The sequence below is a fragment of the Oncorhynchus mykiss genome, chromosome 5 (genome assembly GCF_013265735.2).
Source record: "Oncorhynchus mykiss isolate Arlee chromosome 5, USDA_OmykA_1.1, whole genome shotgun sequence".
In the NCBI taxonomy this organism is placed as follows: Eukaryota; Metazoa; Chordata; class Actinopteri; order Salmoniformes; family Salmonidae; genus Oncorhynchus; species Oncorhynchus mykiss.
Window position 1 is genome coordinate 54997017 of NC_048569.1, and position 9249 is coordinate 55006265.

The 9249-nt window shown below is 44.7% G+C and overlaps 1 long non-coding RNA gene across 1 annotated transcript; it reads right to left on the reverse strand.

The window, feature by feature from the left end:
* Positions 1-669: 669 nt before the first annotated feature.
* LOC118964528 lies at positions 670-8431 on the reverse strand. The gene is made up of 3 exons (XR_005051585.1): positions 8079-8431; positions 7333-7488; positions 670-2040 (listed from the first exon to the last, which is right to left on the reverse strand). It is a non-coding gene; the product is annotated as an uncharacterized LOC118964528 (long non-coding RNA).
* Positions 8432-9249: the final 818 nt, after the last annotated feature.

The following is a 9249-nucleotide window of genomic DNA, read 5'->3' on the forward strand; positions in this document are numbered from 1 at the left end:
ACGGGGGAAGCTGCTGAACCTCATCCCGTCACCTGCAGCTTCGTGGCGGGGTGGAAATCAGGGGACGCTCCCTTCTGACTGAGTTTCATTAACCTGACTGCATGTACCAAAAGCCCTGGTATTAGACTTAATCAAACACAACCCGCCACACACACTGCTGTCTTGTAGGTCACCCTGGGACGCCCATCAAGGGGCCAATGTGTAATCATACACACACACTTGAACGCACGCACACACACATGCACGGATACACTCTGGCAGCATTAAATATCAGACTCTGCCACCACATACCCGAAATTGAATTATTTTTAAAGGGGTCATATTAGCTACAGTAGACCAACCAACCATCATTTGATGGTCTGGAAGTGTGTCCAAAACTTTAGGTCACATGGTTAAATATTAATCTTGAGAGGAAGTGATTTAAACATCAAATGGAACCTTAAAATGTCTCCCACTCATGGATGTGATTTATTTTCTTATTGAAAGTTCTCTATCAACTCTCAAGACTAAAGTGTATTATTTACACATGAAGTGCAACATATATTGCCATTGCAAGTTGTAAAACTACAAGAGCACATTGCTAGTTCTCAAGGACTGCAGCCAATGCTGGTTCCATCCTTGCATTTTATGTCATCAAAGACGGAGTCAATTAGATTAAGATCACTTTATTGGTCAAATGCTAACAAGGTCCAACTGAAATTTGACTTCCACTTATAAACCCTCCGAAACGAACGCATACATATACAGGTTTTTTGGAGAGGTGCGGGGGGTTACCACACTGGGCGCCCTGGTTGCCAGCTCACTTCCCACCAGATTTTTACAGTCTCCTGTTTGTTAGCTCGACTCTCTAACATCTAGGGATACCTGCCTCCTGGAAGGTGAAGCGTGGGAAATCTATGGTCAGTCACCAATGGATCTATTTAGTGCCAGGGAGATACAAAAGGTTGTGCGTCTCTGACGTAGGCGTAATGATATAAACGTATACAATCTGCTCTCTTAACACATGGTTGACACTTGGGAGTAACGTTTTTGTGTGACGCGGGCTTCCAATTGGCTCATTCGTCCTCCCCTGAAACTATTCCCCAGGTCGTTGCTGTAAATGAGAATGTGTTCTCAGTCAACTTACCCGGTAAAATAAAGGGTGAAAATATGTATATGTCCAAACATATGTAGGTCATACAACACACACACACATGCAGATACACGGACCTGCCAAGTTGGTTTATACAACCACCATACAGCCATGTCATACTCAGGCTTTGCATTTTGAATATTACTCCATACACGGTGGGTTTACACTTACAAGGAGTGAAAAGGATTTTTCCATTTAAAAATGTAATGGAGTAAAAGGGGTTTTTACTATAGATATGTACAGTACAGTAGGAGGGATGGTTGTATTTAAGAGGCCTGTAAAAGTCTCCCACCGGCAGTATTGTCCTCGCAATGCTACTTACTGACAGACAACACTAAAACGTACCTTCATCAAAAGAAGTCTGGCAAATGTTATGAGATTTGTCAGAATGAAAAGAGACAGGATTTCTCCTTCCCCTTTTCAGCATGCATAATGTTTACGCTTTTCTTGGAAAGGGTGTTTAGGGCTCTCTAAATTAGTGAAACCTTTGGTGTAATTTTGATTAATTGGTCGTGGATAGGGGCAGACACACACACGCACACATACTGTACACAGACACGCACACATGCACGTGCACTGTACACACACATTTGCACACACATGCACCCCCCCCCCCCCCACCCCACACACACCCCAGAAGTGTGACAGGTTGCTCCCCAGCCTGCCCTTCAGACCCTCTAGATGTAGGGGGCCCTTGGGGGCATTGTGGAGCTTGCGGCGGGTAACCAGGTGTCCACCCAGGCGGGTCCACCCACTCTGCAGACAACCCTCATCAAGCCACTGCCCTCCACAGATCCATCTTCCACTGACACTTCATTTAGACTGCATTAATGTGGAATTAAGGGCTGTTGGCAGGGTCTGGCAGGGCCTGACAATCCCACAGCACCAGCAGTTATCCTCGTCCTCTCCTGGGAAAGAGAGAGAGAGAGCGAGAGAGAGAGAGGGAACGAGAGAGAGGAGCCAGGCTCCGATTCTGAATAGGGCCAGATAAGGCGTTTTCAGTCCTACAGGCACAAAGCTGAGGAGGTGATTAGAGTTCTCTCTCTCATTCAACCTCAGTCATCACTACTGCTAATCAACTAAAGGAATGCGTAAGGTTTTCTCAGATTCAAAAGAGATCATCAGAACCATTTGAAGTGCAGATATCAGCTCTATGTACAGAATCTTTGGTGTGGGTGGGCGATGGATATAAATCTGTTTTGAATAGTCACCTAATTATCAAATCTCAGAGTTGGACTGTAAAAGCCTGGTGAGTGCAAATGCTATACGGCTTAATCCATATCACTCACTGCCTCATTCTCATGGTCTTACTGTATCTGCTGATGAAAGGTAAAGCAATGGGTCCAGAGCTAGACCTAATGTAGAAGGCCCAATATCCATCTCCAAGCTCACAACTGAACATAGCGAACAGCATTTGGTAAGGAGTGTATGCGATGTATGACGTGTTCGCACTCAGATGAGAGTTACCAGATCGTATCAGGAAGACGCTCACAGTGTGTGAGCATCACTTTGAAATATCACACACACACATATCCGGACTCACCTACCACAGTCTGGCTCACGCTTGCAAATCCATACTCGAATGCACACACACACACACGCACACACACACACACACACCATCTATGTACATGAGTCGATCAATATTTATCAACAGCACAAAGTCACGATACACTATAATACTACTCTCTCTCAACTCCTCCTCAAGAAAATCCATGCATTTGCATCTTCTACAGCAGCAAGGGATCCATTCATATGCCGCCATAAGCCTTCCAGACTCCAGCATGAGAAGCAAAATCCAAGTGGATATCAGAGTGTTTGAGCTGCCCTGGATGACCGAGGAGGAGTCGATCACGGGGTAGGAGTCAGGTCAGCCCCCCCCCCCCCAAGCCCCCACACTCCTCCATTGCAACCCCACTGTCTCAGGGGAGTTCACAGCGAGGGTCCCCGTCCCCCCCCCCCCCGAACCTTCCTCACTGACCAGGCGGTTGAGAGGCACAGAGATACCCCCTTAAGAAGCTTTGCGCTCGGGAGGAAACTTAATCTCCTTTTTTAACGCCATCCCAAGGCTCTTCAACGAACCCTGAATAGAGCGTGGAGCTTGGGTGCGAGGGAAGGAAGGAGGGAGGAGCCGGCTGTGGAGTATCTCCCAGCCCACATGGCAGCCCAGCCCCAAATCTGAATATCTGAGCCACAGCGGAGAAGCTGAGACGCTCCCAACGCCAGCATAGGAATTAGCCCTCCGACAGGCCGCGCTAAATCCCAACTCCCCTCCCTCTGCTCCACACTCCAGCCTCGCCGCCGATACTATGCCCCCCTACTGCAACCCCCCTATTTCCCCCGCACTGCACGTGTCCACTGGGCTAAGGGGCCTGAGATAAAGCGGGAGAGAGAGACAGACAGGCAGGTGGTAGCCTTGTACATATCAGTTCAGAGATCTCCTGCATCCCTCTTGGCCTATACACTTGGTTTAAAAACAGGGATAATTTATTTAATTGATCAGTACTTAACAGCTTAAACATACCCCTTGTCAGGGGTTTCTACGACGTCGTCAAGAGTGAGAAGGGAGAAGAGAAAAAGAGCATTCATCACCCAAGTCATTCCTCCTCATGTTTTGGTCAGACTCTGGCCACAAAATGCTGCAGGCAGAGGACACAAAGAGGACTTGCGTCGTGTCAAGAAAGAAGATGACTTTCTCTTCCTCTCTGTCTTTTTCACTCTCTCCCTGGACCCAAGGGGCCAGGGTAAATATTCACACCGACAGACTCGTGCGAGAAATCTCTGAGCTCCTTTTATTTGGAAGGCGGTGTGACAGATTACCGGCGAGTCGGATTCCTCAGTGGCAAAGAGGTAGCAGACCCTCTTTACCCAAAACACATTGGGAGAAGTGCCCTGACATGCTCCTTTAACACCCTGTCAGAAGACTATTCCCGAAGCAAACACAGTCAAGGGTTTCTCTCCACAAGTCAGGCCCCTGCTTATAAACCTCCCCAAGAACGACTTAGCCAGCGTCGAAAGAGCAACGAGAAAGCAAGATGTGGGCAAACCAAACAGACCCTTACAAAGCCCTGGACGTGGAGTAGAGAGTGTGAAGAAAGAGAGTAAAGAGCAGGAAAGGAGAGGTGATCGGGAGTCGGAACACAATTTTGAACACAATCTCTACAGCCGCCGAAAACAGAGCCGAGCTGTATTTCATGCGTGTAGACTCTTGGAGAAGCAATTTGTTTCAATCCTGTCAGAACAATGCTACTGTGCTAATTGTGTCGCCTAGTGGATTTCAGTCACAATACAAATGTGACAAATTTTAACTAATTATGTTTTTTTTTTACATACAGCTAAAAAAGGGGCAAAGTAGCTTTTTGTGATCAAGATTAATTTATCACTCGCTCCGAAAAGTTTTTTATTTGTTATTTATTTGTTTTTATTATTATAGTATTTATTTCTGTTGATTTTACAGAATCTCTGTCCATGGCTTGTCCAAGGACATGGATAATAAAGTATCGTATTACATCATATCGTAACGTGTATTGTATCTATTATAGCAAAATATCACATATTGTATATCGCATCATATGTTTGCACCTGTCACACAAACAACAGAGCAACTGATGACATACTAGCTAGCCTAAACTGCTCTCTTGGCTAATATGTGCATATAAATGACAGGGAAAGTGAGGAGAGTGCATGTGAGTGTGTTGAGTGTGAGTCAGTGAGGAGCTGACCGTATTCTAGACTGAAGGCCCAGTGGAGGCATCTGTAGTGGGGGTGAGACATTCTGGCACGGCCGCGATAATACAGTCCACCCACTGGCTTAGCAAAGGCAGGAAGTATATGAGGAATTCAAAAACCAAAACAATTTACTCTGACCCGAAGAGGTGAAAGATGCCTCTTCTAATACTTTGAAAATGATTTAAACCTCGTAAAAAAAGAATACATGTTAAATATATTGCTAGTGCAATGTTCTCTGCATGATTTCGATTTGATATGCTCTAATTGTGTCCAGAACTTGCATGATCGAACTCACTCAATAGGCGTCATTGGGTCCGTCTTTACTGACCACATCGAGTCAGGACCTTGGAATTAACATCTCACCTCCAAGAGGGAAAGATCAACGGAGCACCAGCGGGATATCATTTAGGGTGTCAAGTAGGTGGCTCAGAGATCAAACACTAGACGTCAGTGGGGGTGTTGCTGGGTGGCGTGCCAAATGGCACTCTATTCCCTATAACGATTTTGATCTTGGAGATGTCGGGTTTGATCTCTATGTAAGGAATAGGGTGCTCTTTGGGATGCAGCCTGGCATCTGAGTGAGAACTATTTCACAGGCTGAGCTGACATGGCTGGTGTGGACCAGAGAAGAGCAATCTCTCTCGCTTTCTCTCTTTCTTGAAGAGCTTAATTGTGAAATAAACAAGAACACAATAAATGGTGCTGATCACTTAAAGTCTTATCTAATTTAAAATAATTAATTTATACATTTTTCATGTGATGTGATTGATTCAGTGTAAAAAATTATGCAAGTTTTATTGGTGGTGAAGTTCATTTAATTGTTTTGTTAGGCACAGAACACTGAGTTCCCTGAGAAATTTGTCAAATATACTTAGTTTTAGTCAACAGCAAACAGAATGTAATGAAATTATCAGACCGGTGTCCAGTCTTACAACTATGTAGTACATGAGGTTAAAATGTTACTCCTTCACACTTGTTTAACACTTGGCCAGAGACCTGACGGACAGCTTCCATGGTGCGCTGTGTGTTGGACAGGCTCCCAGTGGACGCCAAGTGGCCATTTTGTGTCAACTGTGTTGTACCACCTCAGAGAACGAGTCCAGCGAAGAAACCTTTGTCACCCTCTAAAGCAGGAGCATAAACTGGGTTAAATGGTCCAATGGAAAATGTATTTACAGGTACCGGTACCATGGCAATGAAGGTTCACTTGGCTCTAAAAAGAGGGGGCTGAGATGAGGGGCACTTCGAAACGTGTGCGGGGTAAATGGAAATGTAGATATTATTTTAGATGAGGACTTAATGAATGGATTCAAAGGGGGAAGGGAGGAGAGAGGGAGTGGTCAATAATTCAGAGATTCTTACATTGAAAGAAAAAAGCCAAATAGATCGTCCAGCCATTCATTCTCTGTGGAACTGTCTTAATTAGAATTCAATTTAGTGGTGTGTGTGTGTGTGTGTGGTTGGGAGGGGGACATTGGACCCCCCTTTTTTTTAATTCCTTCGCCTCTGTAGTCTGCCTGATGGGCTCTCAAATACATTCCACTTGAGCCCCGAGCAGACTTAGATACACTTGTCACATAATCAAATGTGAAATACAAAGTACTGTATGGTGAAAGGGGCGAGAGACTTTATTCGAAGGGAAAGGGGGAAATAATTTACTTTTTTCTCTCTCTCCAGCAGCTCTAGTTCCAGCCAGTCGCTTGCTGCTTTCATGTCATTTAGATGAGTGGTTAATAAGGCGGAGCGTTAAAAGGATTATGATCCTGTTGGGCCGTGGCCGGGAGGGGGGAGAGGGGTTGGGGGCGGGTAATGCTTCTGAGGAAGGTTTTCAGGGAGCTGGGGGGAGGGGGGGGGTACAGTGCATGGACAGAGGGGAGAGTATCCTGCTCACTGTCAAGACTCATTTAGCCAGAACTAAGCAGTCCAATAGGCCCTGAGCTTCTCCAATTATACGAAATATCGTATTCTGGGCCAGAGGGGATTTTCCCTAAAGACCCTCCATGATATCTCCTCTCCTCCCTGCTTTGCGTTAATGAAGACTCCTCAAAAAGTTGGCCAATCTGGGCTAGGTGTTGAGAGGTATTGGCAAGCCAGTAGGGGAGTCCTGGGGATTGGGGTTTGGGATTGGGATAGGCAGGGGGAAGAAAAGGAGGAATCTTTGGGCTCCAAATCTTCCACCCTGGCCCTGTGGAGATTTACAGGTCCCTGTGCTGGAAATCCAAAAATAAAGCTTAAGAAAAATAAGGCTCCTGAAAACTTAGCATTGTTACACTTGAGGATAGTGCAGTGTGGTTGGACTGTGAAAAGTAGGTGAGCTGTCAAAGGCTTGCTATGGAAAGAGGCTCTTACAGGTAGGCTTTACCAGAGAAGACCTGTCACCAGTCTCTCAGAAATGTCAGAATGTCACCTGGTATGTAGCTAAGGAAGAGGAAGGGTTCAATTAAAGCAAACTTCTCCCTGCAGAGTCTTACCATAAGAGACAGATTCTGAGTCACCATGGCTGGTCGCTTGCCATTGGCTGCCATCCCCCGACGCCTTCCTTCCACAGGCGAGCCACTTCTTTGCTAGAGCCCATTTTCCGCAATCTGCGTGGATCAGCTCCCTCTCGCTCACACTCCCAGCTCGCTCTGCCAAGAACGAAGAAGACACAAGCCTCCTACTTCCTCCCCCACCACAACCTCGCCACCCCACCCCCGACTCACAGCACCCAGCTCCTTCTCCTCCTTCTTAAACACATCTTTAATTCACACAACTTTGAAGTGGCACTCCGGCAAATGCACTCAATCAATTATAAATGAAATAATCTCCTTATGATATTAGAGATTTTGAAAAGTCTAAGAAATGCCGGGAGATTAGAGAGCCCAAATCAGTTTTAGCGGTATCTAAAGTGACAGCAGGAGAATCATAGGAAGGAGCGGGTAGAAACTTAAAATGATTATGTAGATCTGTGTCACCGGCGAATGTTTCTGCAAATCCCCGCTGGATCTACCGCGACGGAGGAACCAGATTATTCCCTGGCCTTATTTAAAAAGGGCTGCAGCGCTTAAGTGGCTTTTCAAAAGGAAACATTTATACATATACACACACCATATATTTACGGCTATGACTACGCCCTCTCTTGACTATAGCTACGTTTCCCATTAACATGTCCAGTGATTTTTTGTTTGTTTGTTGTCACGCTTACAAAGTTCGCATAGAAAATAGATGCGACAATTACCTGCAAGGTTGCATTTCCATTCAACTATCTGGTGTCGACAAAAACAGCTGGATGTAATGAAGTCACACATTTAAAAAAATAATACTTTTACGCAAAAAAAACCTAGTGTCGAATAAAAATGTAGAGGTTGAAGTGTTTCCATTAGCCATTTAGTCAAATTGCGCATTAATAAATTGGCGACAGCCTGTGTGCCCTCCCACCTATCTGTTTCATGCCTCAGGTAGCATGTGAAAGCCAGCATGCATAGAATGCAATCATTTACTAATATGGTGGAACTTGTCAGCCAACCAGAAAAGCAAGGTGTAGCAATTCAGGCATTCTTGAAAGTCAGGAGCATCCTTGTCCTGCAAAGAGGCCTTGTTTTTATTGTCAGAAAAAAAGAGACATTTGCAAGCAGTAGGCATTTAGAATTAAATGTGGAGTGGAGCTTTAAAGTTACGCGCTGACATCACGTGCCCTGGAAATCATCCTTTATTAAAATAAAACCGTTTCCATCCTAATTTACCAAAATAAAGAACGTTTGACACAAGAAAGATCCACCCGTCAAACGGATAAAAATGTTGTTGATCTTTAGAAAATGTCTCCTATATCTGTCGTTTCTATTACACGTCACAATGTTTTTTTGTGAATACACCCGGGTCAATGGAAACCTGCCTTGTGACTTCAGCCACTTCTAGCAGCCCTCAAAAGTCGTATTTGACCCCTGAGGCACAGTCAAGAGCATTACATGACCATGTATTGTAACATGTTATAGAAATACATCAGTTGAAGTTTATAGCAGAGCTCTTAAACGAGACGGAATCGAGTTAAAGTTCATGCCAAACAGGAAATATTGCTTACTTTCAACATAGTCTCATTAGAATATGTAAAAATAAAAAAAATTGTGACATTTAACCATTTTAGTTATGTGACATAAGCTGACATATGTGTTCATTTGGGGTTATTTTTCAGTATGCAACCAGGAATTGACACAGAGGGGAAGTACCAATAAGGTGAGTGATCTGACAGGTCTGGTCCAATGAAATTACTCTGTGTGAGAGGATTATGGGGTCAGAGTGCGATGGTAACTTGGCAACCAGTGTCAACATGCCCTAAACATATTTTTACATGCTGGACAAAAACTGGTAGAATCAATGTTGTTTCCACTTCATTTCAACAAAAAAAGGTAATG